The 27,113-nt window shown below is 44.5% G+C and overlaps 1 protein-coding gene across 1 annotated transcript in view; it reads left to right on the top strand.

Annotated features, from left to right (window-relative positions):
- Nucleotides 1-27,113, top strand: part of LOC122556853 (putative ammonium transporter 1) — a 197,060-nt gene that overhangs the window by 148,714 nt on the left and 21,233 nt on the right. The window lies entirely within an intron of this gene.

Below are 27,113 nucleotides of genomic sequence, written 5' to 3'. Positions count from 1 at the left end.
ACACACAAACCCAATACTAATCAGGTCACACCACACCTAAGATAGTTTAATAAACAAATTAAAAGTGGTACCAAGTGGAAATATTTATAGCTTGCAGAGAGGAAAAGGAAAGAGCTCTCTGGAATGAATGGAAAATCGATCAGAAAAATTAAAGAGGCAAAGAGCAATGGATATAAGGAATGTCGGATCAAGCATGATCGGGCACTAAAGATGATCAAACAGAGTAGCCAAAAGGCAAAATAATGTTGGACCACAACCTCAGCATATACAGTCAGAGGATGTCGCAATCAATCTATATAAGGGTCACATTAGTCCCACCTCAATCACCGTATCTAGTCCTGGTAGGTCCCACCTTGAGTATTGTGTCTCGTTCCAGTCAGGCTGGCTGAGTTAGCAAACACTTGGCAAATGCAATATAACGTGGATAAATGTGAGGTCCTCAGCCCCATAATATACTCCCTGTAGACCATGGCTGTGTTGCCATATTCCAAATGAAAGCCATCTGCAAGTTCGCTGATGATATCACCACAGTACAGGTACACAATCCTTTATCCAAAATTCAGAAATCCGAAAAGCTCCGGAGTCCAAAATTCTTTTTGTGGAGTGTGGAGCATCATTTTGGCATGCGGGCAGGTGACCCAACTCCACACCCATTCGATTCATGTCACTCAGGTGTGATGTGGTGGCGTGGCCCAGCGCTTGGCAGGCTGTACTATCCACACGTCTGCCTGCTGTTAGGTCATTCTTTTTTATTCCACTGTGAAAATATCATTTATTCTGAAATCTGAAAAATTCCAAATTCCAAAAAACAACTGACTCCAAGGGTTTCAGGTAAAGAATTGTGTACCTGTAGCACGGATATCTGACAACAACAAGTCAGAGTACGGAAGGGAGATAAAGGGTTTGCTGAGCTGGTGCAGTGAGAACAACCTCTCTGTTAACTTCAGCAAAACAAAAAAACTGACCAGTGACTTCAGAAAGAAAGGAGGAGAACATGCCCCATCTACATCAACAGAACTGGGGTTGAGAGGGTGCAGAGCGTCAAGTTCCTCAGAGTGACCATAACCGACAACCTGCCCTGGACTTCCCACGTAGATGCAATCATCAAGAAGGCTCAACGACTCTTCTTCCTCAGGTGACTCAGGAAATTCAGCATGTCCATAAGGAGCCTCACCAACTTTTACAGATAGAAAGCATACTGTCCTGGTGCATAATGGCCTGGTACAGCAACTGCTCTGCCCAGGACCATAAGAAACTACAGAAGGGAATGTGCACAGCCCAGACCATCATGGAAGCCAACCTTCCATCCATGGACTGAATTTACACAGTTTGCTGCTACAGAAAGACTGCCGACAACATCAAAGACCCATCCCATTCCAATAATGAACTTCTATAACCTCTATAACTTCTATAACTTCTATAACCTTTGTCAGGATACCCAAGACTGTAGGGGGGCTGTGGAGAAGGTAGCACTGACAGGGACTACTAGCGGACACAGAGATGGGCTCAAGTGCGTATACATCAACGCAAGGAGTATCAGAAATAAGGTGGGTGAACTTAAGGCGTGGATCGGTACCTGGGACTACGATGTTGTGGCCATCACGGAAACGTGGATAGATGTGGGACAGGAATGGCTGTTGGAGGTTCCTGGTTACAGGTGTTTCAGTAAGATTAGGGAGGGTGGGAAAAAAGGAGGGGGGGTGGCATTGCTAATTAGAAATGGTATAACGGCTGCAGAAAGGAAGTTTGAGGGGGATCTGCCTCTGGAGGTAGTATGGGCTGAAGTCAGAAATAGGAAAGGTGCAGTCACCTTGTTGGGTGTTTACTATAGGCCCCCCAATAGCAGCAGAGATGTGGAGAAACAGATTGGGAAACAGATTTTGGAAAGGTGCAGAAGCCACAGGGTCGTAGTCATGGGCGACTTCAACTTCCCAAATATTGATTGGAAGCTCTTTAGATCAAGTAGATTGGATGGGGCGGTGTTTGTGCAGTGTGTCCAGGAAGCTTTTCTAACGCAGTATGTAGATTGTCCAACCAGAGGGGAGGCCATATTGGATTTGGTACTCGGTAATGAACCGGGACAAGTGGTGGGCTTGTTAGTGGGTGAACATTTTGGTGATGGTGACCACAATTCTGTGACTTTCACCTTGGTTATGGAGAGAGATAGGTGCGCACAACAAGGTAGATTTTATAATTGGGGGAAGGGAAATTACGATGCTGTAAGGCAGGATTTGAGGAGCATACGTTGGGAGCATAGGCTGTCAAGGAAGGATGTGGTGGAAATGTGGAACTTTTTCAAAGAGCAGATACGACGTGTCCATGATATGTATGTACCTATCAGGCAGGAAAGAAATGGTCATGTGAGGGAGCCTTGGTTGACGAGAGAGGTTGAATGTCTGGTAAAGAGGAAGAAGGAGGCTTACATAAGGTTGAGGAAACAGGATTCAGACAGAGCAGTGGAGGGATACAGGATAGCCAGAAGAGACCTGAAGAAAGGGATTAGGAGAGCTAAGAGAGGGCATGAAAAATCGTTGGCGGATAGGATCAAGGATAACCCCAAGGCATTTTATGCGTATGTGAGAAACCTGAGAATGACGAGAACGAGGGTAGGTCCGATCAAGGACAGTAGTGGGAGACTGTGTATTGAGTCGGAAGAGATAGGAGAGGTCTTGAACAAGTACTTCTCTTCAGTATTTACGAACGAGAGGGACCGTATTGTAGAAGAGGAGAGTGTGAAATGGACTGGTAAGCTAGAAGAGATACCTGTTAGAAAGGAAGATGTGTTGGACATTTTGAACAACTTGAGGATAGACAAGTCCCCCGGGCCTGACGGGATATATCCTAGGATTATGTGGGAAGCAAGAGAGGAAATTGCAGTACCGTTGGCAATGATCTTCTCGTCTTCACTGGCAACGGGGGTGGTACCAGGGGACTGGAGAGTAGCGAATGTTGTGCCCCTATTCAAAAAAGGGAATAGGGATAACCCCGGGAATTACAGGCCTGTTAGTCTTACTTCTGTGGTAGGCAAAGTAATGGAAAGGGTACTGAGGGATAGGATTTATGAGTATCTGGAAAGACACTGCTTGATTAGGGACAGCCAGCACGGATTTGTGAAGGGTAGGTCTTGCCTTACAAGTCTTATTGAATTCTTCGAGGAGGTGACCAAGCATGTGGATGAGGGAAGAGCAGTGGATGTCGTGTACATGGATTTTAGTAAGGCATTTGATAAGGTTCCCCATGGTAGGCTTATGCGGAAAGTCAGGAGGCATGGGATAGAGGGAAATTTGGCCAATTGGATAGAAAACTGGCTAACCGGTCGAAGGCAGAGAGTGGTGGTAGATGGTAAATATTCAGCCTGGAGCCCAGTTACAAGTGGAGTTCCGCAGGGATCAGTTCTGGGTCCTCTGCTGTTTGTAATGTTTATTAATGACTTAGATGAGGGAGTCGAAGGGTGGGTCAGTAAATTTGCAGATGATACGAAGATAGGTGGAGTTGTGGACAGTGAGGAGGGCTGTTGTCGGCTGCAGAGGGACTTAGATATGATGCAGAGCTGGGCTGAGGAGTGGCAGATGGAGTTCAACCCTGCCAAGTGTGAGGTTGTCCATTTTGGAAGAACAAATAAGAATGCGGAATACAGGGTTAATGGTAGGGTTCTTAGTCAGGTGGAGGAACAGAGGGATCTTGGGGTCTATGTACATAGATCTTTGAAGGTTGCCACTCAGGTGGATAGAGTTTGTAAGAAGGCCTATGGAGTATTATCGTTCATTAGCAGAGGGATTGAATTCAAGAGTCGTGAAGTGATGTTGCAGCTGTACAGGACTTTGGTTAGGCCACAGTTGGAGTACTGTGTGCAGTTCTGGTCGCCTCACTATAGGAAAGATGTGGAAGCTTTGGAGAGGGTGCAGAGAAGATTTACCAGGATGTTGCCTGGAATGGAGAGGAAGTCGTACGAGGATAGGTTGAGAGTTCTCGGCCTTTTCTCGTTGGAACGGCGAAGGATGAGGGGTGACTTGATAGAGGTTTATAAGATGATCAGAGGAATAGATAGAGTAGACATTCAGAAACTATTTCCCCGGGTACAACAGAGTGTTACAAGGGGACATAAATTTAAGGTGAAGGGTGGAAGGTATAGGGGAGATGTCAGGGGTGGGTTCTTTACCCAGAGAGTGGTGGGGGCATGGAATGCGCTGCCCGTGGGAGTGGTGGAGTCGGAATCATTGGCGACCTTTAAGCGGCATTTGGATAGGTACATGGATGGGTACTTAATCTAGGTTAGAAGTTCGGCACAACATCGTGGGCCGAAGGGCCTGTTCTGTGCTGTATTGTTCTATGTTCTATGTTATGTCAGACAGGAGATACAGAAGCCTGAACACATGCACCAGCAGGTTCAGGAACAGCTTTGTCCCAGCCGCTATTAGATTGATAAATGGACTCTTTAGCCTCAATAAGCAATGTAATCTGTATGTCTCGAAGTTTTTAAAATCTGTACTTCCTTGCTTACTATGATCTGCCTATACTGCTTGTAAACAAAGCTGTTCGCTGTACTTTGGAACGCGTGACAATAAATAAATCAATCAATTGGTGGCATAAACAAGAGGGCAGATTATTACCTGAATGGTGGCAGTTTAGGAAAAGATGAGGTGTAACAAGACCTGGGTGTCACGGTGGAATAGTCGCTGAAGGTTGCCATGCAGGTGCAGCAGGCAGCGAGGAAAGCTAATGGCATGCTGGCCTTCATAGCGAGAGGATTTGAGTATTGGAGTAAGGATGTCTTGCTGCAGTTATACAAGGCCTTGGTGAGGCCACACCTTGAGTATTGTGTGCAGTTTTGGTCTCCTAGTCTGAGGAAGGACATGCTTGCTGTTGAGGGAATCCAGCGAAGATTCACCAGACTGAATCCCGGGATGGCAGGACTGACTGGAATTTAGAAGAATGTGGGGGGATCTCATGGAAACATATAAAATCCTGTTGGCACTGGACAGGCTAGATAGGAAGAATGTTCCTGATGTTGGTGAAATCCAAAACAAGGGGTCACAGCCAAGAATAAGGGGAAGCTATTTGGGACTGAGATGAGAAAGAATTTCTTCACTCAGAGAGTTGTGAACCTGTGGGAATTCTCGCCCACAGGAAGCTGTTGGGGCCAATTTGTTGGATAAGAGGGAGCCAGGCATGGTCTGCAGCTAAAGGAATCAAGGTTTATGGAAAGAAAGCAGGAATGGGATATGCAATTGCATGATCATATTGAAATGGGGGGGGCAGGCTTGAGGGGCCGAATGGCCTACCTCACACCTATTTTAGATTAGATTAGATTACTTACAGCATGAAAACAGGCCCTTCGGCCTAACAAGTCCATACCGACCCGCCGAAGCACAACCCACCCAGGCCCATTCCCCTACATTTACCCCTCCACCTAACACTACGGGCAATTTAGCATGGCCAATTCACCTACCCTGCGCATTTTTTTTGGATTGTGTGAGGAAACCGGAGCACCCGGAGGAAACCCATGCAGACACAGGGAGAAGGTGCAAACTCCACACAGACAGTTGCCTGAGGCGAGAATTGAACCACAGCCTCTGGCGCTGTGAGGCAATAGTGCTAACCACTGTGCCACCGTGCCGCCCACTACCACCGTGCCGCCCACAATGTGTCTATGTTCTCTGAGGGTTTTGGCCTGTCCAATCCTTGCAGGCAATGAGTCCCAGATTCCCACCACGCTCTGGGTGAAAAACCTATTCCTCAGATATCCTCTAAACCTTCTTCCCCTTACCTTAAATCTATGCCCCGGTCATTGATCCCTCCATCAAAAGGAAACATTTCTTCCTGTCCTCCCTATCTATGCCCTTCTTCAGTGATAGGATTAAAAAATGATATCTTTAAACCAGATCACTAAGGATTAATTGTGAAGGATTAATTGGACAGGACAAGAATCTATTGAAATGAAGTCAGGATGTTGCGAGGATTGGGTGATTTGAGCTATAGGGAGAGGCTGAATAGGCTGGGGCTGTTTTCTCTGGAGCATCAGAGGCTGAGCAATGACCTCATAAAGCTTTATAAAGTCATGGGGGGCATGGATAGGATAAACAGACAAGGACTCTTCCCTGGGGTGGGGAGTCCAGAACTAGAGGGGAGAGGGTGAGAGGGGCAAGATTTAAAAGGGACTTTAGGGGCAACTTTTTCATGTAGAGGGTGGTGCAAGTATGGAATCAGCTTCCAGAGGAAGCGTTGGACGCTGGTACAATTATAACGTTTAAAAGATATCTAAATGGATATATGAATAGGAAGGGTTTGGAGGGATATGGGCCAATTGCTGGCAAATGGGACTAGATTAGAACATAGAATATTGCAGCACAGTACAGGCCCTTTGGCACTTGATGTTGCGTGGACCTATGAAACCAATCTGAAGCCGATCTAACCTAAGCTATTCAATTTTTGTGCATATGTTTATCCAATGACCATTTAAATGCTCTTAAAGTTGATCAGTCTACTCCTATTGCAGGTAGTGCGTTCCACGCCCTTACTACTCTCTGAGTAAAGAAACTACCTCTGATGTCTGTCCTATATCTATTACCCCTCAATTTAAAGCATTGTCCCCTCGTGCTAGCCATTGCCATTTGAGGAAAAAGGCTCTCCCTGTACACCATATCTAACCCTCTGATTATCTTATATGTCTCAATTAAATCACTTTTCAACTTTCTTCTCTCTAACGAAAACAGCTTCAAGTCCCTCAGCCTTTCTTTATAAGACCTTCCCTGGGTGGCAACTTTCAGGAATCTGTCTACATGGACACCGAGATCTCTCTGCTCATCTACACTACCTAGAATCTCACCATTGCTCCTTCCAAAGTGAATCACTTTACACTTTTCCACATTAAAATCCATTTGTCATCTCTCAGCCCAGCTCTGCAGCTTATCTATGTCTCTCTGTAACCTGCAACATCCATCAGCACTATCCACAAATCCACTGACCTTAGTGTCATCTGTAAGTTTACTAACCCATCCTTCTATGTCCTCATCCAGGTTATTTATAAAAATGACAAACGCAGTGGCCCAAAACAGATCCTTGCGATACCCCACTAGTAACTAAACTCCAGGATGAACATTTCCCATCAACCACCACCCTCTGTCTTCTTTCAGCTGGCCAATTTCTGATCCAAACTGTCAAATCACCCTCAATCCCATGCTTCCTTATTTTGTGCAATGGCCTACCATGGGGAACCTTATCAAATGCCTTACCAAAATCCTTTTACCCCACATCAACCACTCTACCCTCATCCACCTGTCTGGTCACTTTCTGAAAGCACTCAGTAAGGTTTGTGAGGCACGACCTACCCTTCACAAAACCATGTTGACTATGCCTAATCAACCTATTCCTCTCTAGATTATTATAAATCCTTTCACTTATCCTTTTCCAATACTTTACCCAAAGCCAAAGGTCACTGGTCGATAATTACCAGGGTTGCCTCTACTTCCCTTCTTGAACAAGGGGACAACACTTGCTGTCCTCCAGTCTTCTGGCAGTATTCCTGTAGACAATGATGACATATAGATCAAAGCCAAAAGCTCTGCAATCTCCTCCCTGGCTTCCCAGAGAATCTGAGGATAGATCCTATCCAGCCCAGGGACTTATCTGTTTTCACATTTCCAGAATCGCTTACATCTCCTCCTAGTGAACCTCAATCCTGTCTAGTCTAGTAGCCTATATCTCAGTGTTCTCCTTGATGACAATGTCTTTTTCCAGAGTGAATACTGACTTTTATGACATGGGGTAATTTAAATTTAAATTCTGCTAATTTAAACCAGCCACAAAGAAAAGATTCATCTCGGGCTGTAATCTGTTAACATTCGAGAGGCAAAGAACTATCCCCAAAGTCACTATTTAAAGTACAAAAAGTTTCAGCACTTTATTCTTTAAGTCCAACAGAGAATATTAACTAACAACTATTTACAACCCCTTTCTCTTAAACCTATCTTTTATCTCCACGTCTACAATACTGGTCCGGTAAAAAATGCTAATTAAGATTCCAAAAGTCAAATTTCAAAGCTGTTGAATCTTCTTTTTGTATCTTCCTCTGTAGATTTTCTCTCCATTTCGGTGACGATTTTTTTCTGTGCGACCTCCTTCTCTAGACAGGATTGTCTCAGAGAGTTCTTACGAGAAGCCTACATCTGTTGGTCTTTTGGCAGTTCTCTTTGTCGCTCTGGGTAACTGTTCAAAACGTCTGATAGTTATACCCCCAAAACATCGGATTGTTTCATTGGTTTTAATATTGTCAAAATACGGAATTCAAACTTTATTGGAGTTTGGTATCTTGGGGCATAATTTAAACTCATTGGCCAAACTTGAATTTGTTTTTGTTTCATAATAATCCGGCTAGTGCTCGCTGTTCTGACCAAGTGTTACATTGTTACCTTGTTCTGGACTCTCTGTGCCTCTCTAAGTCCTTACTAGCTTTCAACTCTCTTAAAGGTACAGTACCTCTTATACCTTCATAACACTGATGAAAAATGTTCATTTAGTGCTTCTCTTATCTCCTCTGACTCCACGCACAACTTCCCATTACTGTCCCTGATTGGCCCTAATCTTACTCTAATCATTCCTTTATTCCTGACATTCCTATAGAGAGCTTTAGGGTTTTCCTTGATCCAACCTGCCAACAACTTCTCATGTCCCCACCTGGCTCTTCTTAGCTCTTTAGGTCCTTCCTAGCAAACTTGTAACTCTCAATCACCCTAACTGAGCCTTCACATCTCATCCTTACATAAGCCTTCTTTTTCTTCTTGACAAGAGATTCAATTTCTTTAGTAAATCACGGCTCCCTCGCTTGACCACTTCCTCCCTGCGTGACAGGTATATACTTATCAAGGACATGCAGTAGCTGTTACTTGAATAAGCTCCACATTTCAATCATGCCCATCCCCTACAGTTTCCTTCCCCATCCTATGCATCCTACATCTTGCCTAATGTCATCATAATTGCCTTCCCCCCACTTATAACTCTTGCCCTGCATTATATACCTAAACCTTTCCACCACTAAAGTAAACATTGTGGTTACTATCACCAAAGTTCTCACCTACCTCCAAATTTAACACCTGGCCGGGTTTATTACCCAGTACCAAATGTAATGTGGCCTCGCCCCTTGTTGCCCTGTCTACATAGTGTGTCAGGAAACCTTCCTGCACACATTGGACAAAAACTGACCCATCTAAAGTACTTTAACAATATCTTAGGTTAGTATATCTGTTCAGCATGGATGAGCTGGACTGAAGGGTCTGTTTTTGTGCAATGCATCTCTGTGACTCTAAGACTCTATGTGCTTAACACTTAAATTACCTAATTTAATGTTATTGATCAAGCACTTAGTGAATGCAACTCCTCTTCTTTATAGTTGAGGAATATTTACTTAGAAGTTTCACCCGGACTCTTATAATAATAATTCAGGAAAATTACAATCTAGCTAAAACTTAATCAAACTTTGGGCTTTCAGGAAGAATGCCAAACTCTTTCAGGTGTGGGCAGGTTGGATTCTCTGACCATTACTGTCCTTAAGTCCTGCTCCCTCTAGTGCAAGTTTAAGAGAATTTGTCAGGAGATACAGCTGACCTTGATGTTCCAGCGACAGAATTGTAATTGTGTTTCACCACACTATTGCAATAACTTCATTACAAATATTTTATTGGCCTCTGCTGTTTTGAAAGTATTGCTGTCCCTTTCACTGTGCATATGTTGCTAGACATCATATTGTCTGTCTTCACATAATATACTCATAATCTGGGGGCTACTAGTTACGGCTTACATCATGTGGAAAAGGCATTTGAACCAACTGAACTAACCACACCCCTCCAGCCACCCAGAAACTCAAACCTGTTCATTATTCTAAATTGTACTGCTTATCAATCTATAAATATATAAGAAATATTTTTAAAGAAAGAGCTTCTATAATTCTTCACTCACTCTTCCATTCTGCATTTTCCTCCACTCCCCATTATTCTATAGTTTCTCCATCATGCAGCATTCCCCCAGGATCCTCCATTCCTTATCATCCCTATTATCCTCCATTTCTGCATATTCTTTCTTTCCAGTAGAAATAAAAGAATCTTTCTGTCTCAGTCTTGAATGGAATAATCCACATTTTAGGAATAATGACCTACCCTTTAAGGTAGAGAACCCTAAAAATTCACAACTGTCAACTGCCTCCAATGAAATGTCATCTTTCCTTAAATCAGGGGACCAAAACTCACTGAACCCTAGATGAGATTTCACCAGTACCTTGTACAGTTGCAGTCGGATTTCAATACTCTTATACTCCAACCTCCTTGAAATAAAGGCCACTGTACTCACATTCTACATCCAAGACCGTGAACTCTTGTCTTATATTAAACTTGTGTGAGGTATCATTTGAGCATCTTCTGCAAGTCTAAATGCAAACATTTATTGATTCCCTTCTCTCCACTCCTCCGAAAACACTAATTAATTAGACAGACACAATTTCCCTTTCATGAAGCCAAGCTGGTTCTGCTTGATGAAATCACGATTTTCCAAATGTGTTGCTGTTACTTTCCTAGTAATTGATTCCAACATTTTATAGCAATAGGTGCTTAAGCTAACAGGGGTGTCACACTGGCAGTTTCCCAATCAGCTGACAATTCTCCAGAGTTCACAGATTTTTGGAAAACTGCAACCAGGGCATCTGCTATCTCTGTAGCTATTTCTTTTAGGATCCTAGGATCTACACCATCAGGGCCAGGTGACCTATCTGCCTTTAGCCCCATTCATTGCTTCTTTAGTGGCAGTATGTAATCCCTCCCCTTGTATTCTTTTGTATTAATGGGATGGAACATAGAACATAGAATAATACAGCAAAGGGCCAGGCCCTTCGGCCCACAATGTCATGCCGAACATGATACCAAACAACCCGAGTTATCCTAGCCTCTCCTTGTAGCTCATACCCTGTAATCCAAGCAGCATCTTGGTGAACCACTTCTGCACCCTCTCCAACACTCCACATCCTTGCTGAAATATGGCGACCAGAATTGAGCACAATACTCTCATACAAAGCTGCAAATGTTCAATGAATCTTCCAGCTTTCAGACTGATGCAAGATATCTGTTTAACTCCTCTGCAATTTCCTACTCCCCAATAATCACCTTCCCATATGCATTTTCAAAGCTGCGTATGTTCACTTTGACTTCTTTCTTCACTTTTATAATTTTAAAGAAGTGCACATCAAAATACATTTTAAACATTATGAGGGATTTTACTTCTGTCACTGTTTCAGACGCTGAGTTCCAGATTCCTACCATCCTCTGGGTGAAAAAATGTTCTCCCTCACATCTACTTTGAATCTTCTGTCTGTAACTTAAATCTATGCCGCCTTAGATATTGATCTCTCCATCAAGGGGAAAGGTTTATCTATGCCCATCATAATTTTAGCTTAAAAATGTGTTGCTGGAAAAGCTCAGCAGGTCAGGCAGCATCAAAGGAGAAGGAGAATTGACATTTCGGGCATAAGCCCTCCTTCAGGAATGAGGAAGGTGTGCCACGTAGGTTAAGATAAAAGGTAGGGAGGAGGGATTTGGGGGAGGGGCATTGGGAATGCAATAGGTGGAAGGAGGTTAAGGTGAGGGTGATAAGCCAGAGAGGGGGTGGGGGCGGAGAGGTCGGGAAGAAGATTGCAGGTCAAGAAGGCGGTGCTGAGTCTGAGGGTTGGGACTGAGAAAAGGTAGGGGGAGGGGAAATGAGGAAGCTGGAGAAATCTGTATTCATCCCTTGTGGTTGGAGGGTTCCTAGGTGGAAGATGAGTCGCTCTTCCTCCAGGCGTCATGTTGCCATGGTCTGGCGATGGAGGAGGCCAAGGACCTGCATGTCCTTGGCGGAGTGGGAGGGGGAATTAAAGTGTTCAGCGGTTGGGTTGGTTGGTGCGGGTGTCCCAGAGGTGTTCTCTGAAACGTTCCGCAAGTAGGCAGCCTGTCTCCCCAATGTATAGGAGGCCACATCGGGTGCAGCGGATGCAGTAAATGATGTGTGTAGAGGTGCAGGTGAATTTCTGATGGATATTGAAGGATCCCTTGGGGCCTTGGAGGGAAATGAGGGGGGAGATGTGGGCGTAAGTTTTGCATTTTTTGCGGTTGCAGGGGAAGGTGGCGGGAGTGGAGGTTGGGTTGGTGGGGGGGTGTGGATCTGACAAGGGAGTCGTGGAGGGAGTGGTCTTTCCGGAACCCTGATAGGGGTGGGGAGGGAAATATATCCTTGGTGGTGGGATCCGTTTGGAGGTGGTGGAAATGACGAAGGATGATCCGATGTATCTGGAGGTTGGTGGGGAGGTAGGTGAGGACTAGTGGGGTTCTGTCCTGGTGGTGATTGGAGGGGCGGGGTTCAAGGGTGGATGTGCGGGAAGTGGAGGAGATGCAGTGGAGAGCATCGTCAACCACGTCTGAGGGAAAATTGCGGTCTTTGAAGAAGGAGGCCATCTGGGTTGTTCAGTATTGGAATTGGTCTGCCTGGGAGCAGATGCGGCGAAGGCGATGGAATTGGGAATATGGGATGGCGTTTTTACAGGGGGCAGGGTGGGAAGAGGTGTAATCTAGGTAGCTGTGGGAGATTTTCTGCACTGCTGCTGCCCCACCGAACTCATTTCTGCACTGCTCCTGCCCCACTGAATTCATTTCTGCACAGCTCCTGCCCCACCGAACTCATTTCTGCATCATAGTCCCATAACCCCGTACCGCCCGTTTCTACCTCCTGCCCAAAATCCACAAACCTGACTGCCCCGGCCGACCCATTGTCTCAGCCTGCTTCTGCCCCACCGAATTCATTTCTGCATACCTTGACACGGTCCTGTCCCCCTTAGTCCAAGATCTCCCCACCTACATTTGGGACACCACCCACGCCCTCCACCTCCTCCATGATTTTTGCTTCCCTGGCCCCCAACGTCTTATCTTCACCATGGACATCCAGTCCCTGTACACCTCCATCCCCCATCACGAAGGCCTCAAAGCCCTCCGCTTCTTCCTTTCCCACCGACCCAACCAGTACCCTTCCACTGACACCCTCCTTCGACTGACTGAACTGGTCCTCACTCTTAACAACTTCTCCTTCCAATCCTCCAAACCAAAGGAGTAGCCATGGGCACCTGCATGGGCCCTAGCTATGCCTGCCTCTTCGTTGGATATGTGGAATAGTCCATCTTCCTCAGCTACACTGGCACCACCCCCCACCTTTTCCTCCGCTACATTGATGACTGTATCGGCGCTACCTCGTGCTCCCACGAGGAGGTTGAACAGTTCATCCACTTTACTAACACCTTCCATCCCGACCTCATATTTACCTGGACCGTCTCAGACTCCTCCCTCCCCTTCCTAGACCTCTCCATCTCTATCTCGGACGACCGACTCAACACGGACGTATACTTTAAACCGACTGACTCCCACAGCTACCTAGATTACACCTCTTCCCACCCTGCCCCCTGTAAAAACGCCATCCCATATTCCCAATTTCTTCGCTTTCGCCGCATCTGCTCACAGGAGGGCCAATTCCAACACTGAACAACCCAGATGGCCTCCTTCTTCAAAGACCGCAATTTCCCCTCAGACGTGGTTGACGATGCTCTCCACCGCATCTCCTCCACTTCCCGCTCCTCCACCCTTGAACCCCGCCCCTCCAATCGCCACCAGGACTGAACCCCACTAGTCCTCACCTACCACCCCACCAACCTCCAGATACATCGGATCATCCTTCGTCATTTCCGCCACCTCCAAACGGACCCCACCACCAAGGATATATTTCCCTCCCCACCCCTATCAGCGTTCCAGAAAGATCACTCTCTCCGTGACTCCCTTATCAGATCCACACCCCCCACCAACCCAACCTCCACTCCCGCCACCTTCCCCTGCAACCGCAAAAAATGCAAAACTTGCGCCCACACCTCCCCCCTCACTTCCCTCAAGGCCCTAAGGGATCCTTCAATATCCATCAGAAATTCATCTGCACCTCCACACACATCATTTACTGCATCCGCTGCACCCGATGTGGCCTCCTATACATTGGGGAGACAGGCCGCCTACTTGCGGAACGTTTCAGAGAACACCTCTGGGACATCCGCACCAACTAACCCAACCGCCCCGTGGCTGAACACTTTAATTCCCCCTCCCACTCCGCCAAGGACATGCAAGTCCTTGGCCTCCTCCATCGCCAGACCATGGCGACATGACGCCTGGAGGAAGAGCGACTCATCTTCCACCTAGGAACCCTCCAACCACAAGGGATGAATACAGATTTCTCCAGCTTCCTCATTTCCCCTCCCCCCACCTTTTCTCAGTCCCAACCCTCAGACTCAGCACCGCCTTCTTGACCTGCCATCTTCTTCCCGACCTCTCCGCCCCCACCCCCTCTCCGACTTATCACCCTCACCTTAACCTCCTTCCACCTATTGCATTCCCAATGCCCCTCCCCCAAGTCCCTCCTCCCTACTTTTTATCTTAGCCTGCGTGGCACACCTTCCTCATTCCTGAAGAAGGGCTTATGCCCGAAATGTCAATTCTCCTTCTCCTTTGATGCTGCCTGACCTGCTGAGCTTTTCCAGTAACACATTTTTAAGCTCTGATCCCTAGCATCTGCAGTCCTCACTTTCTCCATCATAATTTTATACATCTAAATCATGACCCCTCCCAATCTCCTCTGCTCTAAGGAAACCAACCCCAGTCTGTCCAATATCTCTTCATTAGTCACCCTTTCCAGCCCAGGCAATATCGTAATAAATCTCCTTTGCACCCTCTCCAGTGCTAGAATATAGAACATAGAACATTACAACACAGTACAGGCCCTTCAGCCCTCGATGTTGCACTGGCCTGTGTAACCAATCTGAAGCCCATCTAACCTACACTATTCCATTTTCATCCACATATTTATCTAATGACCATTTAAATGCCCTTAAAGTTGGCGAGTCTACTACTGTTGAAAAATGTGGTGCTGGAAAAACACGGCAGGCCAGGCAGCATCTGAGGAGCAGGAGAATCGACGTTTCAGGCATGAGCCATTCTGCAGGATGCTGCCTGGCCTGCTGTGTTTTTCCAGCACCACATTTTTCAACTCTGGTCTCCAGCATCTGCAGTCCTCACTTTCTCCGAGTCTACTACTGTTGCAGGCAGTGCGTTCCACAGCCCTACTATTCTCTGAGTAAAGAAACTACCTCTGACATCTGTCCTATATTTATCACCCCTCAATTTAAAGCTATGTCCGCTCATGCTAGCCATCACCATCTGAGGAAAAAGGCTTTCACTGTCCACCCGATCTAACCCACTGATTATCTTATGTGTCTCAATTAAGTCATCTTTCAACCTTCTTCTCGCTAATGAAAAGATATCACCTTTCCTATAATGTGGACTCCAGAACTGCAGACAAAACTCTAGCTGTGGCCTAACCAATGTTTTTTTGCAGTTCCAGCATAACCTTCCTGCTCTTAAACTCTATGCTTCAACTAACAAAGGCAAATATACCATATGCCTTCTTAATCACTTCATCCACCTGGCCTGATACATTAAGGGATTGGTGTATATGCATTCCAAGATCCTTTTGATCCTTAGTATTTCTCTTACTGATCATCATGTATTTCCTTACCATGTTTGTCCTGTGAAAGTCCATCACCTCACTTTTATCTGGATTGAATTCCATTTTCCACTGATCAGTCCATCTGACCAGTCTGGTCTAATTCTATCCAAGTCACTGTTTACCATCACTACAATTTTTGGATGATCAACCTCCCCCCGCTCCTCCATGTTCAAGTTTAAACCATTTCTATAACCATAAACAGCAAGGGCCCCAACACTGACCCCTGTGGGATCTCATTGGGCACAAATCCCAAGTAGAAAAATTATTCCTCAATCATCACGTTCTGCTTCCTGCCACTCAGCCAATTTTGGATCTAATTTGCCAAACTTTCTTGGATCCCATGGGCTCTTACCTTTGCTTTGGGATCTTATCAAACGTTATTTCACACGGAAGCTTGTCAAAATGCTGAAAGTCTAAATGGACGACACCTGGTCACCTCTTTGAAAAATTCTATTAAATTGGTCAGACTTGACAAAGCCATGTTGATGTGTCTTGATTAATCCCTGCTTTTTTGAATGAAGGCTAATTCTGTCCCTTAGAATTACTTCCAATAGTTTCCCAACCACCAAGGTTAAACTGACTGACTTCTGTTTTTTTGGTGTCCCTTCTTAGGTAACAGTATCACATTGGTTGTCCTCCAATCCTCTGGCATCTGTCTTATGGCCAGAGATGAATTGAAAATTATTGCCAGTGTCTTTGCTAATTCCTTCCTTGCGTCACCCAACTGAGGTATATTTCACGTGGAGCTATATCTACTGTCAAGTCTGTCAGACTCACAGAACCTTCTCTCTGTCAATGCTCATTTCTTTAATTGTATCACAGACCTTATCCCTGATTCCTATACTCATATCATCCCTCTCAGTAGTGAACACTGACACAATGTATTCATTGAGAACATTATCTAATTCCTCTGTCTTCAAGCACAGATTACCTTTGTGATCCTTAATGGGCCGAACTCTTCCCCATTATCCATTTATCCTTAAACAATTTTGCATTTTCCTTTATTTTATGCGCCAGTATTCTTTCATTACCACTTTAGCTATCCTAACCTCTCTCTTATGTTCCCTCTTGAATATGATGTGCTCCTTTAGGGCTCCTACTGTTTTGGTCCCTCAGAACCATAAGCCTCCATTTTCCTCTTTACCTAGTCCTTATATCTCTCAATAACCAGGGTTCACAGGATTTGATGGTCTCACACTTTTTCTTTACTGGAACACATTGGCCCTTGTACTCTCCATATTTCCTTCTTGAATGTGTCCCAGTGTTCTGTGACAGATTTCCTGAAAGTATCTGCTTCCAGTGCACCCTGGCCAAATCATATCTAATCTTATTAAAATCATCCTTCTCCGAGTTGAGAACTTTGATTTCAGGCACCTCCTTGTCCTTTTCCATAACAATCTTGTGTCTGATGGAGTTATGATCACTCTCTGCCAAATGGTTCCCTCAACCATTGCTCAGCTTTGTTACATAAGTTATGGAGAAAGTGAGGATTGCAGATGCTGGAGAGTTAGACTCAAATCGTGTGGTGCTGGAAAAGCACAGCAGGTCAGGCAGCATCCGAGGAGCAGATGTTTTGGGCATAAGTCCTTCATCAGAAATATCTCGGTGGGGAGGGTGGAGCAGATAAGTGGGAAGGAAAATGAACAGGTAGAACAGGCCAAGAGGACAGTGCCGATATTGGAAGATTGGATCTGGGATGAGGTGGGGGAGGGAAGATTTGGAAACTGGTGAAATTGATGTTGATGCCGTGTGGTTGAAGGGTCCCAAGGTGAAGGAAGAGGTGTTCTTTCTCCATTTGCAGGTGGCTTTGATTTGGTAGGGGAGGTAGCCCAGGACTTGCATGTCATTGGGGGAGTGGGAGGGGGAGTTGAAGTGGTCGGCCACAGCGCAGTGGGGTTCTTTGGTGTGTGTGTCCCAGAGATGTTCTCTGAAACACTCTGCGTGTTGGCGTCCTGTCTCTCCAGTGGAAGGAGACCACATCAAGAGCAACAGACAGGGTAGATGAGATGGGTGGATGTGCAGGAAACTCTCTGCCGAATCTGAAAAGATCCTTTGGCGCCTTGGACAGAGGTGAGGGGGGAGGTGTTGTCACAGGTTTTGCATCTTTTGTGGTTGCAAGGGAAGGTGCTGGGTGTGGAAGGTGGGTTGGTGGGGGGTGAGTATGGATCTAACGAGGGTGTCACGGAGTGAATGGTCTCTGCCGAATGCCGATAGGAGTGGAAGGGAAATATATCTCTGGTGGCGGGGTCTGACTGTAGGTGGCGGAAATAGCGGAGGATAATATGCTGCATCAAGAGAGTAGTGGGGTGTAAGCTGAGGACCAGCTGGAGGGGTGGGGTTCAAGAGTGGAGGTGCAAGAAGTGGAGGAAATGTGCTGGAGGGCATTGTTTATCATATGGGAGGAGAAACTGCAGTCCTTGAAGAAGGAGGCCATCTGGGATGTCTGAGAGTAGAATTACTCCTCCTGGGAGCAGATACGGTGGAGGTTGAGGAATTTCAAGCAAGGGATCATGTTTATACAGGAAAGGGGGGTGGGAGAAGGTGTGGTCCAGGTAGCTATGGGAGTTCGTGGGTTTGAAGTAACTGTCCGTGTTGAGTTGGTCACCGGAGATGGAGATGGAGAGGTCCAAAAAGGGAAGGGAGGTGTCAGAGATGGTCTGTGTCAATTCAAGGTCAGGGTGGAAGGATGTTTGTGAAGCCAATGAACTGTTCAACCTCCACATGGGAGCACCAGGTGGCGCTGATCCAGTCATCAATGTAGCAGAGGAAAAGGATGAGGAAAAGGAAAAGGATGATTCCAGTGTAACTACAGAAGATGGACTGTTCCACATATCTTATGAAGAGACAGGTGTAACTGAGGCCCATGCAGGCGCCCATGGCCATCCCTTTGGTTTGAAGGAAGTGGAAGGATTCAAAGGAGAAGTTTTTGAGAGTGAGGACCAGTTCAGCCAATCGAATGAGTGTGTCAGGGGAGGAGTATTGGTTGGTTCGATGGGACAGGAAGAAATAAAGGGCTTGGAGGCCTTCGCCATGGTGCATAGATGTGTCAAGGAACTAGATGTCCATGGTGAAGATGAGGTATAGGGCTGAGGAAATGAAAGTCATGGAGGAGTTGGAAGGTGTGGGGGGTGTCCTGAGTGTATGTGGAGAGATCAAGGGGGCAGGATGGGGTTGAGATATGAGGAGATACGTTCGGTGGAGCAGGAGCAGATGGAGATGATGGGTCATCGGGGCAGTCAGTTTTGTGGATTTCTGGTAAGAGGTAGAACTGGGTGGTGCGGGATTGGAGAACTGAGGTTGGAGGCTGTGGATGGGAGATCCCCTGACATTGTGGATAGTCTGGGAGATGATCGTTTGGTGATGGGAGGTGAGGTTGTGGTCGAGGGGGCAGTAGGAGAAGATGTCCATGAGTTTGGCGATGTAGAGGTTGGTGTGCCAAACTACCACTGTGCGCACCCTTTCCTCTGGTTTAATGGTGAGTTTGGGTTGGAGTGGAGATAGTGCAGGGCTGTGCTTTCTGAGTGTGAGAGGTTGGAGTTGGTGAGAGAGGTGGACAGGTTGAGGTGGTCAATGTCACAGCGGCATTTGGAGATGCAGAGGTCGAGGGCAGGTAACATAATGTCCAAGTGGATGGAGTATGTTGGATAGGACAAGACAGACTTGTCTCTTCTCGGGCCTTGTATGTACTGGCTTAAAAAGCTGTCTGAGATGTATTTTAAAAAGGGCGGCACGGTGGCACAGTGGAGCGCAGCACGGTGGCACAGTAGTTAGCACTGCTGCCTCACAGGGCCAGAGACCCGGGTTCAATTCCCGCCTCAGGCGACTGACTGTGTGGAGTTTGCACATTCTCCCTGTGTCTGCGTGGGTTTCCTCCGGGTGCTTCGGTTTCCTTCCACAGTCCAAAGATGTGCAGGTCAGGTGAATTGGCTATGCTAAATTGCCCATAGTGTTAGGTGAAGGGGTAAATGTATGGATGGGTTGCGCTTTGGCGGGTTGGTGTGGACTTGTTGGGCCGAAGGGCCTGTTTCCACACTGTAAGTAATCTAATCTAATCCACGACTACTCCAGTTAATGTTTGGGAAGTTGAAATTCTCTGCAATCACTATTCCATTACTTTTACACTTGCCTGAAATTTACCACATAGCTGCTCTTCGTCTTCTCTTGCACTGTGAGGAGGCCAATGCTACACACCCAGCAATGTGACTGCTCCTTTATGATTTTTTATGTTGTCCCCATTTGGCTTCATTTGAGGAGCCTTCTAAGATATTATTTCTCCTAATGGCTGTTATCAATTGCCTGATGAAGACTGTAACCCGTCCTCTCCTTTTACCTGAAAAGGAGAGGAGACATTGTATCCTGGAATATTAAGCTACTAGTCCTCCCCCTCTCTCAATCATGTCTCAGTGACAGCAATGACCTCATACCTCATGTCTTAAGTTGCGCCATCATCTGCCTTGTTCCTCAGACTCCTTACATTAAAATAAATAGAATCCAACCTTACCAAACTCCCCTCTGCCTCAACTGGCCCAGAATTTCTACACCTTCTCGATTCACTTGCCATAATTGTCATCTTTCCCTGCTGAACTTTGCCTCTAGGTTTCATTTCTCTGGCTAGTTGTTCAGAGAATTGAATACAGGAGTTGGGAGGTCATGTTGCAGCCACTTTTGGAATATTGCGTGCAGTTCTTGTCTTCCTCCTATTGGAAGGATGTTGTGAAACTTGATAGAGTTCAGAAAAGATTGACAAGGATGTTGCTAGGATTGGAGGATTGGAGCAAAAAGGAGAGGTTAAATAGGCTGGGACTGTTTTCCCTGGACCGTTGGAGGCTGAGGGGTGACCCTACGGAGGTTTATAAAATCATGAGGGGCATGGATAGGGTAAATAGACAAGGTCTTTCCTTGGGACGGGGGTGTCCAGAGGTTTAGGGTGAGAGGGTAAAGATATAAAAGGGACCTAAGGCCCAACTTTTTCATGCAGAGGGTGGTGCGTGTATGGAATTAACTGCCAGAGGAAGTGGTGGAGGCTGGTACAATTACAGCATTTAAAAGGCATCTGGATGGGTATATGAATTGGAAGGGTTTAGAGGGATATGGACCAAGTGCTGGCAAATGTGACTAGATTAGGTTAGGATATCTCGTCGGCATGGAAAAGTTGGACTGAAAGGTCTGTTTTCGTGCTGTACATCTCTATTACTCTAAGTTAGTTTAAATCCTCCCTGGCAGCACTAGAAAACCTCCCATATTGCAGTTAAAGTGCAACCCATCCACTCTGTCACTAAAAATGCTCCCAGTGTCCCAAAAATCTGAAATCCTCCCTCCTCCACCGTCTCTCTCATCTGGACTAACCTCCTATTCTGATACATACTCATATGTTGCACCAGAAGTAATCCAGAAATTACTACCTTTTGAGTCCTCTTCATTATTCTTCCTCCTAGTTCTATAAATTCAACTTTCAGGGCCTCATCTGTTTTTCTACCTGTATCATTCGTACTCAGGTTATGAACCAGACCAGCTCCCCTCAAAATATTTTTAGGAAGTATCCGAGACACTAACATTTTCTTATTTTAAAGGTCAATGTGAAATGCATGTTTTAGGTGCACTGCAACTGGTCAAACACAATTTATTTAAAACTGTAGTTCAAATACAAACAAAAGAAAGAGGAAAGCTGAACCCAGTAATAGATACAGTAACACATACTAATTAATTGTTCCAATGTAATAACATTGCATTAATACACCCCTAGGCAAAAAGGCAAAATTCAGACAGATTCTCACATGCAGTTCTCCAAATCAAGAGGATAAAACATCAAGGGAATGTTTAGAGAGTGTAGCAGTCAGGAGACAATCACTGAAGCTCCAACACTTTTGAGATTCCCAAGATCTGATGTTACTGAAAAAAAACAAAACCTAAATGTCTTGATCTGTGAGATGGGACCACACCTATTCAGGCAGTTTAAAAAATAAACCCAAGGGCCTCAAAAGTTGTTTACACAAGTTGTTTTCAGTAACCAGTTTAATACTTCTGCCGTACAAGCTCTTGTTACAACACAGGGTAAACCCTTCAGCCAATTTAAACCAGACACACAAAAAAAGCTCACTTCACATTGTAATTTGTTAAAGTATTAGTGACAGAGAACTACCCAACCCCTACTATTTAAAGAAAAAAATAACAATTTATTCTTTACTCCAAAAAGAGAACATTAAACAACTGATTAGACTGTAAGCCTCCTTTGTCTGATAATTTATCTACCTCTCACTCTACAACAATATTCTGATCCAATAAAACCTCCAATTAAGATTTGTTAAAACATCAAGTTTCAAAACCAGTCAGCTGTCCATCTTCTCTTTGTGTCTTCCTGTCTTCTTTTCTTCAGTCTTCTGCTTCACAGGACTTTCAGTAATAAAGATTATATTTCAGACAGGAGGCCTGCAGTCAGTCTCTTTACCTCTCCCTCTGGCCAACTGATCAAAATGCCTGATTTTTATACCCCAAAACATTGGATCGTTTCATTGGTTTGATGTTGTCAAAACAGTAAAATTCAAATTTGATTGGGTTTTAGTGTCTCGGGGCATACTTTAAACTGATTGGCTAAATTTGAATTGTTGTGTAACATAGAAGCTCAGCTCAGCTATTTTTTCACAGCCAAATGTAACATTTTTAAATTTTTCAGCATACTCTGTGCTTGCACTCAGTCACATGACAGGCTTGTCAGCTTTTCAACTCTCTTGAAGGTACAGTACACACCTACAACTTCATAACATCTCCCCCTCAAGAAAACAATGAACCATCATAATGAAAAGATGGCTTTACTTTTTTTAATCTATTTCTTAACCATATTATCATGACATACATAAGACTTTAATCTAAGTTCATATTAACTTCTTCCCACGCAAATATACAACTCTGGTATCTATTCAATGTCATCTATACTTTATCAGTTAACTCTGTGATAATGCATCTGCTATTACATTCTTACGACGTGCAGCATGCATGATTTGTAAATTAACAGCTTGGGGGCTCAGATCTGTGATTTGGATAGGTTTAAACATATTGAGTCTGAGATTTGTACAGATTTGAATAGAGTTGGAGAATGAAATATCCCAATAGATTTAAATACTTGCCAGTTAGTGTCCGAGATCTTTAAATAAAACATAGGTGAGACCATTTGTTTAATTTCGGTTACTTGTGGTTGGTCAAATTAAAATTGCTAAAGGGGTTCTGAGGTTTGAAGATGATTCCCAAATCGGCCAAGAAAGTTTAGAAGGCAAGAAAAAGACTTTACTTTTAAAATTAGCAAATAGGTTAGAATTGGGTTTAAGCAAGGACAAAAGTAAAGCTGAAATACGAAGTGAATTACTCAAAAACTTAGGTGTGTCAGAGAAACAGACAAGTGCAGTACAGTTAGAAAAAATTAAATTACAATTGAGGAAAATTAAGTCAGAAAATAAACAAAGGGCAAGAGAAAGAGAGAGAGAAGAGAGAATGGAAAAAGAAAGAGAGAGAAGGTTCTTAGTTGAGCAAAGAGAGAGAGAGAGAGAGAAATAGAGAAGAAAGGGAGAGAGAATGAGAGAGAGAGAATTTGAACTTGAGAAGTTGTGATTTAGTCAGCAAAGTCAAGTTAACAGGATGGACCTGAAAGAGGAGGTAGTGATATGTACAAACATGTCAAAACTCTGCCATATTTTGATAAGAAAGATGTTGAAGCCTTCTTTATTTTATTTGAAAAATTGGCTTGGCAGATGGAGTGGTCTGAGGACTTGTAGGTAATGCTAGTTCAGACTAAACTGGTAGGCAGAACTTGTATGGCATATCCAGTGCTGTCAGATGAGGGGTTAAGAGATTATGAAGAGGTCAAACAGACTATATTAAGTGCTTATGAATTGGTACCAGAAGTATATAGACAGCTGTTCAGAAACCTTAAGAAGTAACCAGGTCAGACTTACGTTGAGTTTGAAAGAATTAAACATAGTCCTTTTGATTGGTGGATGCAGCCTTAAAAATTGATTTATGAGGCTCTAAGAATGATTATTCTGCTGAAGGAGTTTAAAAACTCACTTGCAGACATGGTAAGAATTCACATGGAGGAACAGAAAGTTCAGGCAGTGAGAAGGGCAGCAGAATTAGCAGATGAGTACATGTTGGTGCATAAGACAAGCTTCCGGCCAGAATTTCGTCCTGTGAGGGATAGAAGTTGGGGGGAGGTGATCCCACACTACGAAACAGAGAGTAGAGAGCATTGGTGAGAGTTTACCACAGGTTAAAAAGAAGCCCAAGAGGATAGCAAAGAGGTGAAAGGCCTCAGGTGTTTCCACTGTGGTAAAGTGGGATACATAAAGTCAAAGTGCTGGACATTAAAGAAAGGCACTGTGGGAAAAGATTTGGTAATGGAAGCTAAGTCAGTGGCATTAGTGAAAGTAGTAAAGGACATCCCAAGAAGAGCCGAGGAGCTGCAGATGAGTGCACAGCTTAGATAGAGGCTGCATATGAAGTTAGTGCCTGGCCTCTGTAAAGAATTTGCCTCTGTGGGTAATGTTTACTCAGAGAGAACAGGGGGAGAAGGGCAAGAAGTTACAATTTTGAGAGATACAGGATCTAACCGGGTCTCTAATAGTAAAAGATGAACATATTTGCACTCTTTCTGACCTGTTACCCGAGAGAATCGTAATTTGTGGGATAGATGGACAGATATTTACCATTCCCCTATGTAAGATCAGGTTAGAGTGCCAACTCAAGGCTGGTAAAGTAACAGTGGGAGTGATTGGCAGAGTGTCGGTTCCAGGAATCCAGTTTATTCTTGGGAATAATTTAGCAGGGTCCAAGGTGGGAGTGACACCCCTTGTTGTGGAAAAGTCCAGGGAAGACCAGGATACTGAGAAGTTAAAAGAAAGATATCCTGGTATTTTCCCAGGCTGTGTAGTAATAAGAACCCACTATCATAATCGCAGCACGAAGCAAAAGCTAAGTTCGTATTGAGGAGTTGAGGTTCAGCTAGCAGGTACCCTGTTTGATGTAATGGTGCAGGAAAAACCTGAACAGGCAGAGGGGCAGGCAGAAGTGTTTAGTCCTGAAAGGCTAATGGACTTTCAACAGAAAGACAAGATAAGAAAAGATATATATATAGAGGCATACTCAGAAAAGGAGGCAGAGAATATTCCTGAGGGCTATTATCTGAAATAGAATTCTAAGACGAAAATCGAGACCATGGCAGGTTAGTACAGAGAAGAAATGGACCGACGTGCACCAGATTGTGTTGCCGGTAGCATATAGACAGAAGGTGTCATGGGTAACACATGAACTACCTGTAGGAGGTCACCTAAGGGTACGAAAGACTCAGGGTAAGGTAAAAAAAATACATTTCTGTTGGCCTTGAATGCACAAGGATGTGGTTAACATTTGCGGTACGTGTCATACATGCCAAATGGTAGGTAAGCCACAAGCAGTAATAAAATTAGCATCTTTGTTGCCAATTCCCACATTCAAAAAACCTTTCATGTGCTTTATAATTGATTGTTTAGGTCCCCTCCCAGAACTAAAAGTGGGAACCAGAACTTGCTAGCCATAATGGATGTGTCTCCCAGATTTCTGGAGGCAATTCCATTGTGAAATATTAAGGCAGAAAGGGTGGTAGAGGAGTTAGTAGCTTTCTTAATGTGGTATGGGCTACCCAAAGAGATTCAGTCAGACCAAGGGTTTAATTTTACTGCTAGGCTGTTTAAGAACGTTATAGATAGCTTAGGTACACAGCACTTTAAATCCAGTGCATATCATCCTGAATCCCAGGGAGCTTTAAAAAGTGGCATCAGACCTTGAAGACTATGTTGAGAGCATACTGTCAGGATTACCTGAATGATTGGGATGAAGGTATCCCATTCATATTGTTTATCATTAGAGATGCCCCAAATGAATCTATTCAGTTTACTCCCTTCGAGTTAACATTAGGACATGAAGTGAGAATCCCTGGATATTAATGAAAGAAAAATTGACAGGACCAAAGTCGGAGATCTCACTCTTAGATTATGTATCGGAGGTGAGGGAGAGATTAAATTGGATAGGTGATTTAGCTAAATAACACCTAAAAAGGGCAAGCATAAAATGAAGTAGGTGACAGATAAAATATGACATATTAGTATTGTTACCAGTAATAGGAGATCTCTTCAAAGTCAGGTTTAGTGCTTTCTATCAAATTGAGAAAAAAAATTGAGTCAACTATTTAGTAACGATCTGGTAAAAATGCCAGATCGGAAGAAGCTATATTGGGTATGTCATGTCAATATATTGAAACTCTATTATAATAGGGAGAAGGAACTGGAGAAACAGGTGTTGGTTACTGATCAGCAGAGTGAGGAATCAAATCCAGATGTTTTGGAATTTGATGTGCCTGAACTACCAGTGGAAGTGGTGGAGGCTGGTACAATTGCAGCATTTAAAAGGCATCTGGATTGGTATATGAATAGGAAGGGTTTAGAGGGATATGGGCCAAGTGCTGCAAATGGGACTAGATTAGGTTGGGATATCTGGTCAGCATGGACAGGTTGGACCAAAGGGTCTGTTTCTGTGCTGCACATCTCTTTGACTCTATGACTCTAAGTCCTTGCCAAGTGGGATAGGTTGGTAAACTATCTGCCTCAGGAGCAAAGAACATAGTTGAAAGGTTTGTTACAGCAGTATGAGGACACATGCTGGAATAAGACAGGGATTGTCTAATACTACTGTGCATGAGGTAGACCTAGGAAATGCTGTTCCAATAAAATAATATCCCTACAGGCTTAATCCTTTCAAAGCCACACAGGTCCAGAAAGAAGTGGAGGCCATGCTCAAAGAAGATATCATCGAACCGAGTCAGAGCGAGTGGAGTTCACCGATTGTCTTAGTTCCCAAACCTGACGGGACTGAATGGTTGTATGTGGATTATCGGAAGGTCAATGCCGTAACAAAATCAGACTCATACCCAATTCTGAGATAAGAGGACTGTATAGAGAAAGTTGGACAAGCCAGTTATGTCACAAAGCTGTACTTACTGCGTGGTTATTGGCAGGTACCTTTATCAGAGAAAGTGAAGGAGATTTCTATGTTTGTAATCCCAAATGGACTATATCAATTCAAAGTGATGCTCATTGAAATAAAGAACGCATCTGCCACATTTCAAAGATTCATGAACAGAGTTGTGGCTGGGTTAACAAACTGTGCAGTCTATCTGGACAATGTAGTGAGCTTTTGTGAGTCTTGGGAAGATCACCCGGTACAGTTGGCAGAGCTCTTTGAACGATTACGAGAAGCAAAACTGGTGATAAATAGAACTGAATTTGTGAAAGCAGAGGTGATGTTCTTGGGACATAACATCAGTCATGGAAGGTTGACCCTCTGGAACACAAATGCAAAGGCCAACCTCGAAGAAAGAGATGCTTCAATTTTTGGGACTAAGCGGATTCTACCAGAAGTTTGTTCCAAACTTTAGCAGCGTAGTAGCACAGTTAACAGATTTTCTGAAGAACACAAAATTTTGGTGGACA

This window comes from Chiloscyllium plagiosum, unplaced genomic scaffold (assembly GCF_037043375.1).
Source record: "Chiloscyllium plagiosum isolate Xiang-an unplaced genomic scaffold, Cpla_swu_hap1 HiC_scaffold_16, whole genome shotgun sequence".
Taxonomy (NCBI): Eukaryota; Metazoa; Chordata; class Chondrichthyes; order Orectolobiformes; family Hemiscylliidae; genus Chiloscyllium; species Chiloscyllium plagiosum.
Note: the sequence above shows the minus strand (reverse complement) of the source record. Positions and strands in the feature narration are given on the sequence as shown.